General features: G+C 49.9%; 1 protein-coding gene across 1 annotated transcript in view; it reads right to left on the bottom strand.

Moving 5' to 3' along the window:
- The window catches only part of LOC115476533 (ankyrin repeat and KH domain-containing protein 1-like), a 321,971-nt gene that overhangs the window by 88,893 nt on the left and 219,147 nt on the right, over window positions 1–13,931 (bottom strand).

The raw sequence follows: 13,931 nt of genomic DNA, 5'->3' as shown, positions 1-13,931 counted from the left end.
ATTCAAGACGCTTGGGACGTACCAAAGCAGTAAACACATCTAAGGGTGGGACCTGCGAAGCCCAGAGGACAGGACTGCAGCTCCAAAACTGGCATCCTCCCTTGCCTGTACATCCACACTAATGTTTGACAAAAGAATGCAGGGAGGACCACACCGCCGCTCTACAAATGGCCACCGGTGGAACAAAACTACTCTCTGCCCAAGAAGCCGCCATCCCCCTAGTGGAATGTGCTTTGAGCCCCACCGGCACTGTACGGCCATGCAATATGTAAGCCGAAGAGATGGCATCCTTCAACCACTGAGCTATAGATGCCTTAGAAGCAGCCGCTCCCTTCTTGGGCCCCCCATGAAGGACAAATAACCTGTCCGAAGACCTGAATTCCTCTGACCTGCGCAAGTAAACCTTCAACACTCTGCGCACATCCAATTTCGCCTAACGACGCTGAGAAGCTTCCCCCTTCCGGTCCCCCAAGACCGGCAATGAAATCACCTGATTGACATGAGAGGAGGATACCACCTTAGGCAAAAACGAAGGCACTGGACGCAACAAAACCTTTTCCTTAGAAAACCACAGAAACGGAGGCCTACATGAAAGAGCCTGAAGTTCCGAAATCCGGCGAGCCGACGATATAGCTACCAAAAAGACCACCTTCATAATAAGGTCTTTTATCGAACAAGACTCCAAAGGGCTCAGAAGGAGAACCTGCCAAAGAGTCAAGAACGATATTAAGATCCCACTGAGGAACTACCGGCCACTGAGGAGGACGAAGCAACTTCACCCCCCTCAAAAACGACCACATCCGGGGAAGACGCAACCGACCTGCCCTGCACCTTATCCCAAAAACAAGCCAAAGCAGCCAGCTGCACCTTCAAAGATGACAATGAAAGGCCCTTCTCAAAACCATCCTGCAAGAAATCTAAAATGCACGACACAGAAGCTGTCGAAAGGACATACGCCCAGTCCCCACACCAATCTTCAAATATGCGCCACACACGCACATAGGCCAAAGACGTCGAACGTTTGCGAGACTGTAGCATCGTCTGAACCACCTGAGGGGAAAGCCCTTTCCTTCTCAACCGTTCCCTCTCAAGGGCCACACCTAAGAGAGAACCGATCCGGATCCGGCATGACAATTGGACCCTGACACATCAGCACCGAGCCCCCCAGCCGCAGAGGCTCACCTTCTAACAAGCGCATCAGTTCCCTGAACCACGGCCAATTCGGAGCCACCAACATCGGACCCGCATGACATTCTACCCACTGTAGGACTCGACCTATCAAGGGCCATGGGGGAAACACGTACAGCAATACCTGCTGAGGCCATGGAAGGACCAACACATTGATCCCTTCCACTCGCGGATCCCGACGCCGACTGAAATACCGAGGAACCTGAGCATTCTGTGCCGACGCCATAAGAACCACTACTGGCATTCCCCACTTTAGAACTATCTGGTCAAACACCAACCGGTGCAGAGACCATTTTCCAGGGTCCAACATGTGTCTGCTTAGAAAATCCGCATTCACGTTGTCCACCCCGGCCACGTGCGCCGCTGAAATCTGCACTAGATGCCTTTCCGCCCAACTCATGAGTAGAGCCGTCTCGATTGCCAACCGCGGACTCTTTGTACCGCCCTGCCGGTTGACATACGCTACCGCTGTCGCGTTGTCAGACATGACTCTTACCGCCTTTCCGACCACACTTGAGCGAAACACCAACACAGCTAGACTAATCACCCTCGTCTCCAACCGGTTGATAGACCACTGAGCTTCCTCCGTCGACCACCGCCCCTGCGCGGACCGACCGAGACACTGAGCTCCCCAGCCCAGCAGACTGGCATCCGTTACCAGAATCACCCACTGAGGAGGTTCCAAAGGCATGCCCTTTTTCAGATGGGCCAAGCACAGCCACCACTGGAGACTGCGCCGAGGAGCTCCCCTCAATGGCAACCGCAACGCCAAACTGTGTACCTGAGACCACCAGGACAACAGAGCAGCCTGAAGCTGACGCATATGCACCCTGGCCCATGGTACTACCTCTATTGTCACTGCCATGAGGCCCAGAACCCGAAGGTACATTCGAACCATTGGGACTCTGAACGGACATTAACAGCCGGACCTGTTGCTGAAGAATGGCGATCCGAGAATCCGGCAGAAAAACATGACCCACTGCCGTGTCGAACTGCACTCCCAAGTACTCCAGACTCTGCGATGGGATCAACTGACTTTTGACTACATTCACTACCCATCCGAGCGATTCCAGAAACGCGACCACCTGAGCCGTCGCCTCCACACTGTGAGCCCGAGACCGCCCGGATCAACCAGTCGTCCAGATACGGATGCACCAAAATTCCCTGCCTCCGCAAAGCCGCTGCTACCACCACCACCATTATCTTGGAGAAGGTGCGTGGACCCGTTGCCAGACCAAAAGGCAGAGCACAGAACTGAAAGTGCCTCCCTAAAACAGCAAAATGAAGGAAACGCTGATGGGCCTCTCGAATCGGCACGTGCAGATACGCTTCCGTGAGATCCAGTGACGTGAAAAATTCTCCCTGACGAACAGCCACTATGACTGAGCGCAGAGTCTCCATGCAGAAGGATGGCACCTTGAGTGCCCCATTGACCCTCTTGAGATCTAAAATAGGTCGAAATTGGTCCTCCTTCTTCGGCACCACAAAGTAAATAGAACAACCACCCACTCCCAGCTCGTGCCGAGGAACGGGTACCACAGCTCCCAACTGGATTAAGTGACCCAGAGTCTCTTGAATAGCCTTTAACTTGACTCGAGAGTGACAAGGAGAGGGAAGAAACAGATCCGGCAGCGGGTGCTGGAACCAGAGCGCATAACCGTCGTGAACGACCTCCAGCACCCACTGATCTGAAGTAATTTGGGTCCACCTCTGATAAAACAGACGAAGTCGCGCCCCGACCTTCACCAGAGGCTGGACCCGCACACCTTCATAAGGAGGACTTATTACCATTTCCGGCACCTCTGGAGGAGTCCCAACCTCCTCGACGACCCCCTCGAAAGGACTGCGTCCGCTGGAAAAACCGGCTTTTAGAAGGCGACACAAATCTGCCCAGCCTATACCGCCTCGCGTCCTTAAACCGACCTCTAGCCGAACCACCTCGACTAGCCGCCTTAGGCCGTAACTCCGGCAACCGTGAGACCTTGGTATCCCCAAGACCACTCATCAGTTTATCCAAGTCCTCTCCAAACAACATAGAACCTTTGAAAGGTAGAGAACACAACTTTGCTTTAGAGGCCACATCTGCCAACCAGCCCCTAAGCCAAAGAGACCTGCGAGCCGTCACTGCCAGAGCCATATTCTTAGCCGAAGCCCTTAGCAAATCATAAAGAGTGTCTGCCAAAAACGAAGACCCCCATCTCCAATTTGGCCAGGTCCTGAACCAAACCAGTCCTATCTAACGCAGGCTCATCCAAGAGCTTCTCCGCCCAATAGAAACAAGCTCTGGCTACCAAGCCCCCACACACAGAGGTTTGCAAGGCCAAAGCCGACAAATCAAAGCTGCGCTTCAGAAAGGACTCTAGCTTCCTATCCTGAGGATCCCGTAAGGCTGTACCGCTAACTACCAGAATGGCCGTAGCCTTAGTAACCGTCGTAACCACCGCATCCACAGTAGGTGGTTTCAGCAGGGCCAAATCTTCCGGAGGCAAGGGATACAGTCACGCCATAGCCCTAGACACCTTACAAGCAGCCTCCGGCACAGACCATTCCTGAAAAACCATGACCCTGATGTCTGAATTCATGGGAAAGGAACGGGAGGGCTCTCCGAATCCCCTTAACCAAGGGATCTACCTGGGGTCCCTCCGCAGAGGGAGTGGCCGCCGGAGTAAACTTCAAAGTAGAGATCACCTGATCAATGAGCTCTAACAACTCCTCCTTATGAAAAATGCGAACCACTGAAGAATCTTCCCCAGGCCTTAGCCCATCCTGATCCTCAGACACATCTAAGAGATCCTCCTCTCCTGGGTCACTCCAAACGTCCGACCCAGGCAGAGAAAGTATCTCCATAGGCTCCGAAATATCCACCTGTGGGCGCTTAACTCCCACTGAGCTAGCAGCCTCCGGGGAACAAACAGCCTGAGAGGAGCCAGCTCTCCAGGCATTATATAGAGACCAAACAAACTCAGGGGGGAAGCCAGACACCCCCCCCCCCCAACACTGCTGAAGCCCCAACAACACTTCTCCCGAGGCAGCAGGTCCATTGCATGATCCGCAGCTAAACTAGGCCCCCCGGCGCTGGTATGGAATGTGCGGCCAAAAGAGCCGCGCTTCCTGCCAAAACTGGCTCTGTCAAGGCCGGCATGGGATGCGCAGCCAAAATGGCCATGTTTCCCGCCAAAACCGGCCCCACCGTTGCCGGCCTGGAATGTGCGGTCAAATCGCCGCCCAACACCTCCGCTGACTCAGGGGAAAGCACGGGGGGGCAAGAGTGCTGACAATGTAGGCTCCTCACAAAATTTACATTGGCCACCTTTCACTTTAACGCCGCGCTTCGTGCAAAACCGACACCTCACCAGCTTACACATAATGGCCGCGAACACAATAAAAACAAACAGTTGTTTTGTGCTCTGACAGACTAATAGGCAAAACCACCTAAGGCAAGAACGCCCTTGAAGACGTTTTATCTCTGGAGTGCCACAAGAATGGCCAAAATAGCCGCCTTTTAAAAACGTTTATTTATTTTTTTAATTTTTAAACCTCGTTGCTGATGCCTAAACATCTCAAGGGTACAGAACGAGGTCTGTAGCCGAGGTCAAGCAGTCCTCCAGAGGAAGAGCACAGGGGGAGGGACCCGGCCACCCGGGTGTGACACCCCACAGGGAATAAGAAGCCCCATAGGACTTATACCCTGTAATAGAGATCCAAGTGTGGGTTCTCTAACATTTACAACCCAACCTAGAAACCCCAAACGGGACTACCAGACTGAGTACACTGCACAGGCTGCACACATCTACCCTCTGCTGAGACTGAGAAAATACTGGTTAGTAGAAGGTCTGCACAGGCTACTTGTATAAGTGTTCTCAGTCTCCCTCTGCTGGTAGGAGTGCAAACCCAAGCGTCTTGAACGGTCTGGAAGATTGCTGAGGAAGTTTGCAAGTTTCAAGTGACCTGCATAAGTGGACTTTAACAGCAACATATTGTAGGATTTCAGCCTAACAAATCTATTAATATTCTAGCATACTTTCCCAGTACTCTTTGTCCACTTACAATTCTGGAAAACAGTGATTCAAACGGAAAGATAACACCACCTTTGGCAATAAGGACAGAACCGTTTGAATGAAAAAGTAAGAAAGGATCCAGACACAAAAAGATTTGCAGAGCTGAGACCTGAACTGAACAAATCACTACACCACTCAATGAGAGATCATGCACCAAAGCCCTCCATAATGGATTTAAAGATGGGGCTAGTTAGATCCCTCAAAACCAAGTTGATGTCCTACTGGGAAAATGTCAGATGCTTTGGGGGACAGATATGTATACCCCCCTGAAGGGAGCAAACTAAATCTGAATGGGAACCCACACTCCCTGCACCTTGCCTCAACTGAAAAAAAAAAATCAAAGGAAAACATCAAATATATAAAGCACTACTTATCAAGCAAAACCAAGTTTCTGAAGTTTTCATTCCGTTGTATATTTCATGATTTCTATTCTGCTTTTAATTGAACAGTGCAAAGCGGATTACAAAATTACAAATAATCTCAATCAGAAAAAAATTTACAATACATGGGCAAAATTTAAAAAAAAAAAAAGATTTGATAAATGCTTTATTATACAAGCCATTAGTATTAATGTAATTAAAAAAAAAAACTGGGGGAAAAAACTAGATCCAAAGTTTCAATTTAAAAAAAAAAAAAAAAAAAAAACTTACGTACATACTAACAGGTGCTCTCAAATTACACCAATACCATTTGGCTATATAATTGTCTAAACATTCTATATATATATATATTTTTTTAACAGTGATGTTGATTTGAGAATGAGTTATTTGTAGAGTTAATTGGGATTATAGTAGAGCAGTGGTGTGCTGGCGCCGGCTCGCAAGAGCCTGTTACATTTTACTGATTTTTGCGAGCCGGTTGTTGGAGTCAGGCAGCCAGCACACAAGCATCTTTTTTCTCCTCCTCTCTCCCTCCTCCTACAGCCAGGGACGAAGGCACGGCCCCAGGCCCCCCCCCCCACCTCACATTATGTGCGGTCTTGGTGTCTTGCAAGTTGCACCCTTCTCTCCTCCCTGCGGTTTGACGTCTATTTCACTTCCCTCTCCACCTTGCACTGTGCCACCACTATAGTCCTCCAAACTTCTGGCAGCCTCACCCTCGCCTCTTGCTTGCTCTGGAAGCTTTCCGCAGCATCCCACCTACGCGGGAACAGGAAGTTGTGCTGTGCAGTGAGAAAGCTTTTAGGGCTGGCAAAGAGCGAGGCTGTCTTGAGAGGAGAGTTAATGCTGGTAGAAGATCTGAGAACTGCAGCAGGAGGGGGCAGGGAGCAGTGAAAAAGCAAGGAAAATGACATCAGACTGAGGAGAAGGGAAGGGAGAGAGAAACCGCACTGGAGATGGAGGTGGGGAAAAAAATGCTAGATTGCGGCAGAGATGAGAAATGCCAGATTGCCAGTTCTTGTGGACTGTGTTTTATAAGCATGGATTTACAGACACTCTTCTAATGCATGACCAACCAGCTGTGAATTGACTACAGCAAACCCTAGACACTATTTTGGAAACTTGTCCTCCGTACTGAAGATTTAGCACTCGATTCCTGGAATACAGATAAGTCTTTTTCTAGGATTTGTTTTTCAACGTTATTAAGTGGACTTGTTTCACTAGGGTTTGGTGTACTGATTGAATCTGGCGTTTACCATTTTTTGATATTGTGATATGATATTTTGATTTTTTTTTTTGTTTTAGTTTTTTGAATCTATCATCATTATACTTATTTTAAGTTTAAAACTGCTTCATTGTAATTTAGTACTTGTTTGACTTTTGGGGAGGTTTTTTTGATACTTGATTCCCACTGCTTGTATTTTTTGACAAACATGATAAGAAAAACAAAACAACCAGACAGCAAAGGTAGAAAAGAATTTTATTTTGAATTTAGTGAATGGAAAATGTCAGAGTTAAAAGAAATTTACACTGATTTTTTAATATTTTATAGAATGTAGGGTGCTGTTTGCATTTCTCTAGTGTTGCTCTGTGTGCAGAGTGTGGCTTCTTAGGGGTTATATTTAATTTTTTTCTACATGTCCATATTTAAACGTTGTGGTCACTTATTCTGCACTTGGAAAGGATCTATTTGTGTTCAATAATTGTGACCGAGGCCAGGTACTGCATGGAGTTTCTATTTAAGCATCCGTAATATTTCAGCTTGTTCAGTTCCACAATAGGCATATTGATGTTCTAGGTTCCACTGCAATATTTACTATGTTGAGCGTTCCTAGGTAGAGTCTTTGTGCTACTTCTGTTAATTAGTGGTGTTATGCTACAATAAATTAGCTCTATAGGTCCTGGGTAATTTTTGTAGGTTTTATATTACAGGTACTTCACAATAACCTTGGAACTGGAGAGGGTTTATGGTTTACTGAGAAGACACCAAAATCAAAATTTTTGTTTTTTTTGTATGGTGAGTTCCTGGCGAAATGCTCTTTTTCTGCTTTACATAAGAAAAGCCATACTGGGGCAGACAGTCCATCTAGCCCAGTAACCTGTCTCCAACATGGGCCAATTCTGGTCACGAGTACCTAGAAGAATCCCAACTAGTAACAAGATTCCGTCTTGCCAACCCCCGGGATAAGTAATGGCTTTAATGTTTAATGTGGAACCATAGTTTCTGTTTTTGGTTATAAGTAGTGTCCAGCTTACTAGCAGTTTATGGACTTTTCCTCCAGGAATTTGTCGAAATCTTTTTTTAAACCCAGGTACTCTAACTGCTGTTACCACATTCTCTGGCAACAACTTCCAGAGCTTAAGTTAACAGCTAGGCAGACTTATACAGTCTGTGCCAGAACCGGTGGTGGGAGGCGGGGATAATGCGGGCAGACTTATACAGTCTGTGCCCTGAAAAGGACAGGTACAAATCAAGGTAAGGTATGCACAAAAAGTAGCACATGTGAGTATATCTTGTTGGGCAGACTGGATGGACCGTGCAGGTCTTTTTCTGCCGTCATCTACTATGTTACTATGTAAAGGACTATGTCAAAGGTTTTAACACATTTCACACACCCCCATACCCCAGCCCCTTGTACAGTATTTAAAAATATGCAAATTTGTAGGATTGACCCAAGCACTAAGAGAACCTTAAAATTAGCCAGAACAGAAATATCCCCTAGTATTGTACGAGTGAAACACCCCCTACAGCCCTCTCCCCCATCCTCTCTAGACCACCCTGAAAACGAAGTAACCAGCCACCTTTAACATACTTAACAGCCCCTACCAAACTCAGAGAAAAAAAAAAAAAAAAAGAGGGAGATGTGCACACTGCCATTCCATATGTAGGCGCGCGAGGCCCAAGTCCCCCGAACACAATAAGTCTATCCTGAAAGAAGTCTCCTTGCACCACATTTCTTTTCCTTCTTATTGGTGAATTTAACATTTGATCTTTCCTAAGGACCCGTTTCCTTTTCTTGTAGGTTATTTACATTTGCTGGGTTCTATTTTGATTATAGCACTGGTACCTAATTTGAGTTATTCTTGAATGTATTATTTAATTATAAAAAAATATATAAAAAGAAAAATAATCAATTCTTGTTACATAACACCAAGGTGAAATTAGATCTTACCTGCTAATTTTCTTTCCTCTAGACCCTCCAGACCGGTCAAGACGCGTGGGTTATGTCCTCCTACCAGCAGAGGGAGACTGAGAAACACTGAGCTTTTGAATACTGTATATATAACCTGTGCAGTACATCCACTAGCCAGTATAACCCTGACAAAGCTGAGAAAACAAAAACACCAACTACAACGAACAACCCTGTACGTGGTCACTGCCAACTGGACACTTTCTTCATTTTTCACTGTGTCCCTTTATCGTGTGTGCTTCCACAGGTGGACTATCAAACACTGTCACACCTGACCAGACTCATACCAACAAAACTGGTAACACCAGAGTCTGAAACCACAGAAACCACACAACAGCTGCCAAGAGAGAACAACAGACAAAACAGACCAAGCAGACCTCCTGGCCTAAAGTACAGACAGAGCGGGCCTTGACCGGTCTGGAGGGTCTAGAGGAAAGAAAATTAGCAGGTAAAATCTAATTTCACCTTCCTCCACGACCCTCCAGACCGGTCAAGATGTGTGGGACGTACCAAAGCAGTAAAAATCCTAAGGGCGGGATCCACGAAGGCCAGAGGTCAACACTGCAGCCCCAAAGCCTGCCTCTTCCTTGGCATGCACATCAATCCTATAATGTTTAACAAAGGAATGCAATGATGACCAAACCGCCGCTCGACAAATATCTAACGGAGGAATCATACTACTCTCCGCCCAGGAGGTCGCCATTCCCCTGGTAGAATGAGCCGAAAACTCCTTAGGGACCACGCGGCCCTTCAGCAAATAAGCAGAAGCAAGACTCCTTCAACCATCTAGCTATCGTAGCTTTGGAAGCTGCCACGCCCTTTCTTGCACCACCATGAAGAACGAACAAACGATCAGAAAGTCTATAGTGCCGAGTTCTGGAAATTTAACAGCGTAAGACTCTTCGCACATCTAACTTGGCCAGTCGACGCTGCTCCGCATCCCCCGTCGTCACCCAAAACTGGCAAGGAAATAACTTGATTCACATGGAACTCTGAAACCACCTTGGGCAAAAAGGACGGCACCGGGCGCAATGAAACCTTCTCCTTGGAAAAAGACAAAAAGGGTTCTCTACAAGACAAAGCCTGAAGTTCCGACACCCTCCGAGCTGAAGTAATAGCCACCAAGAACACCGTCTTTAGGGAAAGATCCTTATCCGAAACAGAAACCAAGGGCTCAAACGGCGGCCTCACCAAAGCATCCAAAACGAAATTCAATTCCCACGGAGGCACCATCCGACGCCGGGGCGGTCGCAGTAACTTAACACCCTTCAAAAAACGAACAACATCAGGACTAGAAGCTAACGACTTCCCCTGGATCTTCCCACGAAAACACGACAAAGCCGCCACCTGTACCTTCAAGGAAGACAAGGCCAGACCCCTGTCCATACCATCCTGCAAAAACTCCAATACATCCGTCACTGACGCTCGAAAGGGAAGAACCTGTCTACCTGCGCACCAATGCTCAAAGACTCTCCAGACCCGGACATACGCCAACGAAGTGGACTGCCTACGCGAACTCAACATCGTATCGATAACTCTGGACGAAAAACCTTTCTTCCTTAACCTGTGCCTCTCAAGAGCCAGGCCGTAAGCGAGAACCGATCCGGATCTGGCATAACTATCAGTTCCTGACACAACACCACTGAATCTGACAACGGCAGAGGATCCGCTACTGCCAGCCGAACTAGATCCCCGTACCACGGCCGACGCGGCCAATTCGGGGCTATCAAAATCACTTGTCCGGGGTGCCGAGCGATGCGCTGAACCACGCGACCGACTAACGGCCATGGAGGAAAAACATACAGCAACTCCTGAGGCCAAGGCATCAGGAGCGCATCTATGCCTTCCGCTCGAGGATCCGTCGACTGAAAAACCTCTGAACCTGAGCATTGCGGGCCGTTGCCATGAGATGCATCACGGGAATTCCCCAGACCGACACAATGTGCTTGACCGATGAAGAGACCACTCTCCGGGGTCTAGAGAATGCCTGCTTAGGTAATCTGCCTCCACGTTGTCTACTCCAGCCACATGTGCCGCGGAGAGCGCTAGAAGATGAACCTCCGCCCATTGGCACAACAGTGCCGCCTCCTCCGCGACCGCCTGACTCTTTGTGCCCCCCTGACGGTTGACATAAGCTACGGCGGTGGCGTTGTCGCAAAGCTCCCTGACTGCTTTGCGGAACAGAAGAGTCTGAAAGGCCTGAAGCGCCAACCGAATGGCCCGAGTTTCCAACCGGTTGATGGACCACTGAGCATCTAACCGAGACCACTGGCCTTGAGCTACCTGCCCGACACAATGAGCTCCCCAGCCCTGGAGACTGGCGTCTGTGACGAGGACCACCCACTGCGGGGCCTCCAACGGCATTCCCTTTTCCAGATTGCATGGGTCTAGCCACCACCGGAGACTGAGGCGCGGGATTACCGACAGCTGAAGGTGCATGTCCAACTCCTGAGACAGAGGTGATCACTGACTGAGAAGAGCTGACTGCAACTGCTGCATGTGCGCCCGAGCCCACGGAACTACCTCTATGGTGGCCACCATTAACCCCAGGACTTGCAGATACTCGCGGGCCGTCGGAGCCGATTCCGCCAGAAATAGACGAATCTGACCCTGCAACTTGCGAATCCGGAGGCCCGGCAGGAAGACTCGACCGTTCCTGGTATCGAAAAGAACCCCCAGATACTCCAGCGACTGCGACGGCACCAGGTGACTCTTGCCGAAGTTCACTACCCAGCCCAGAGACTGAAGAAACCACTCGAGCAGTAGCCACCTCGCTCTCTGACTGGGACTTGGTCCAAATCAACCAATCGTCCAGGTACGGGTGCACCAGAATACCCTGCTTCCTTCCGCAAGGCCGCCGTCACTACAACCATAATCTTGGAAAATGTTCGAGGAGCCATTGCTAATCCGAAAGGCAGAGCACAAAACTGAAAATGCTTCCCTAAAACTGCAAAGCGCAGAAATCGCTGATGAGCGGCACGAATGGGGATATGCAGATAAGCCTCCTTCAAATCCGAAGACGTGAGAAACTCCCCTTCCTGCACCGCGACAATGACCGACCTCAATGTTTCCATGCGAAAAGAGGGAACCCTGAGAGCTGCATTGACTGTCTTCAGATCTAAGATAGACCGAAAGGCATCCTCCTTCTTTGGGACCACAAAATAGATCGAATAGCCCAAGCGGTGCTGAGCGGCGGGCACAGGTACCACCGCCCCCAGACTGATCAGGCAAGCCAAAGTGTCCCGCACTGCTGCCCGCTTAAGCCTCGAATCACAAGGGGACTCCAGGAACCTTTCGGGAGGCGAGCTGTCGAACTCCAGTGCATATCCGTCTCGCACCACCTCGAGAACCCACTGATCCGTTGTGATTTGGGCCCAGTTCTGGTAAAACAGACTCAGCCGAGCCCCTACCCGAACCAGAGCCCGCACACCTTCATTGCGAATTACGCCCCGAAACCTGCCCTCCCGGGGAAAAATCCCGTCCTCCGCGCCGATTCCCACGAAAGGACTGGGTGCGCTGGAAAAACCGACCTCTATAGGACCCACTAGTCCTCCCGGGCCTATACCGACGAGCTTCCTTAAACCGACCTCGGGAGGAAGTACCCCTGGTAGCCGCCTTGGGACGAAAATCCGGAAGGCGAGGGGCCTTGGCATCGCTGAGACCGTGCACCAACTTATCCAAATCCTCACCAAAAAGCATGGGCCCCTTAAAGGGAAGCGAACACAGCTTAGCTTTAGAGGCCGCGTCCGCGACCCAACCTCGCAACCAAAGGGCCCTACGTGCCCTCACCAGCAGAGCCATATTCTTGGCTGAGGCACGGAGCAAATCATAAAGCGCATCAGACAAAAAGGATGATCCCATCTCCAATTTGGCTAACTCCTGCACCCGAGGTCCCAACCTCCACCGAATCATCAAGAAGCTTCTCGGCCCAACGGAAACACGCCCGCGCAACCAGCCCCCCACAAACCGAGGCCTGCAGAGCCAGGGCCGACAAATCGAAAACTCAGCTTGAGAAAGGACTCAAGCCTCCTATCCTGGGGATCACGGAGAGCGGTCCCACCGTCTACCGGAATAGCCGTGGCTTTTGTAACTGCTGTCACCACAGCATCTACTGTGGGTGCCTTAAAGGAATCTCTACCTTCCTGTGGAAGCGGATAAAGTCTTGTCATCGCTTTAGAAACTTTACAGGGAGAGTCCGGCGAATGCCACTCTTGAAACACCATATCCCGCAGATCCTTATTAATGGGAAAGGACCTAGCCTGCCGCCGAATACCCTTAACCAAGGGATCTACCTGTCTAGCCTCCCCCAAAGCCGCCTCTGGCTGTTCAAGCTTAAGGGTGGAAGAGACCTGCTCAATGAGTTCCGCAAGCTCCTCCCTATGAAAAATCCTCACTACAGAAGGATCCTCTCCAGGCACCACCAAATCCGGATCCAGAGAGCCCTCAAACCCCTCAGAATCCCCTATTTCACTAAGAGCCCCTTCGGACCCTACAGGAGAGAATCCCTCCTCGTCGTCCCACTCAAACTGAGGCCTCTTAGCCAGTGCTGAACTAGTCCCCTCCCCTAAAGGCGGGGGTCCCGACTTCCAGGCTTGATAGAGGGTCCAAACAAACTCCGGAGGAAAACCAACGCCTCCTGGACCCTCCGGTACCACTTTCGGAGGCGACCCAGGAGCAGCAGGGCCAAAAACAGCTGATTCCGCGGGACGCGCGGTATCCAAAATGGCGGGCATTCCCGCCAAAACTAAACTCGCTGACGCCGTTCCTGCCGGAGCTCCCGCTGCCCCCGACACCCCCGAATTAGCTGGAACCTCCGCAATTAACACCGGGGGCGCCGCCTTCGACGAGGCCTGCTTCGGTTCGCCGCACAGCCGGCACTGTCCTCCCGGAGATTCTACTCCTTGGCGCGAACACGCGCGGCACTGGAGGAGTTTGCCTGCCATAACTCTGAAGCTCACAACACGCTGTGCGAAGCGGCGCCATTCTCACTCACCGCTTTCCCACAACAATCACTCGCACTGCTCTCTCGCTATAAACAGGAATCGAACCTGCCGTCCGTTCCTAGTCAGATACAGGCCCAGATAGCTCTTAAAGAGATAGCAACACAAATTGGC

The sequence above is a fragment of the Microcaecilia unicolor genome, chromosome 8, assembly GCF_901765095.1.
Source record: "Microcaecilia unicolor chromosome 8, aMicUni1.1, whole genome shotgun sequence".
In the NCBI taxonomy this organism is placed as follows: domain Eukaryota; kingdom Metazoa; phylum Chordata; class Amphibia; order Gymnophiona; family Siphonopidae; genus Microcaecilia; species Microcaecilia unicolor.
The sequence above is the reverse complement of the archived record's forward strand: the minus strand, read 5'-3'. Positions and strand labels throughout refer to the sequence as shown.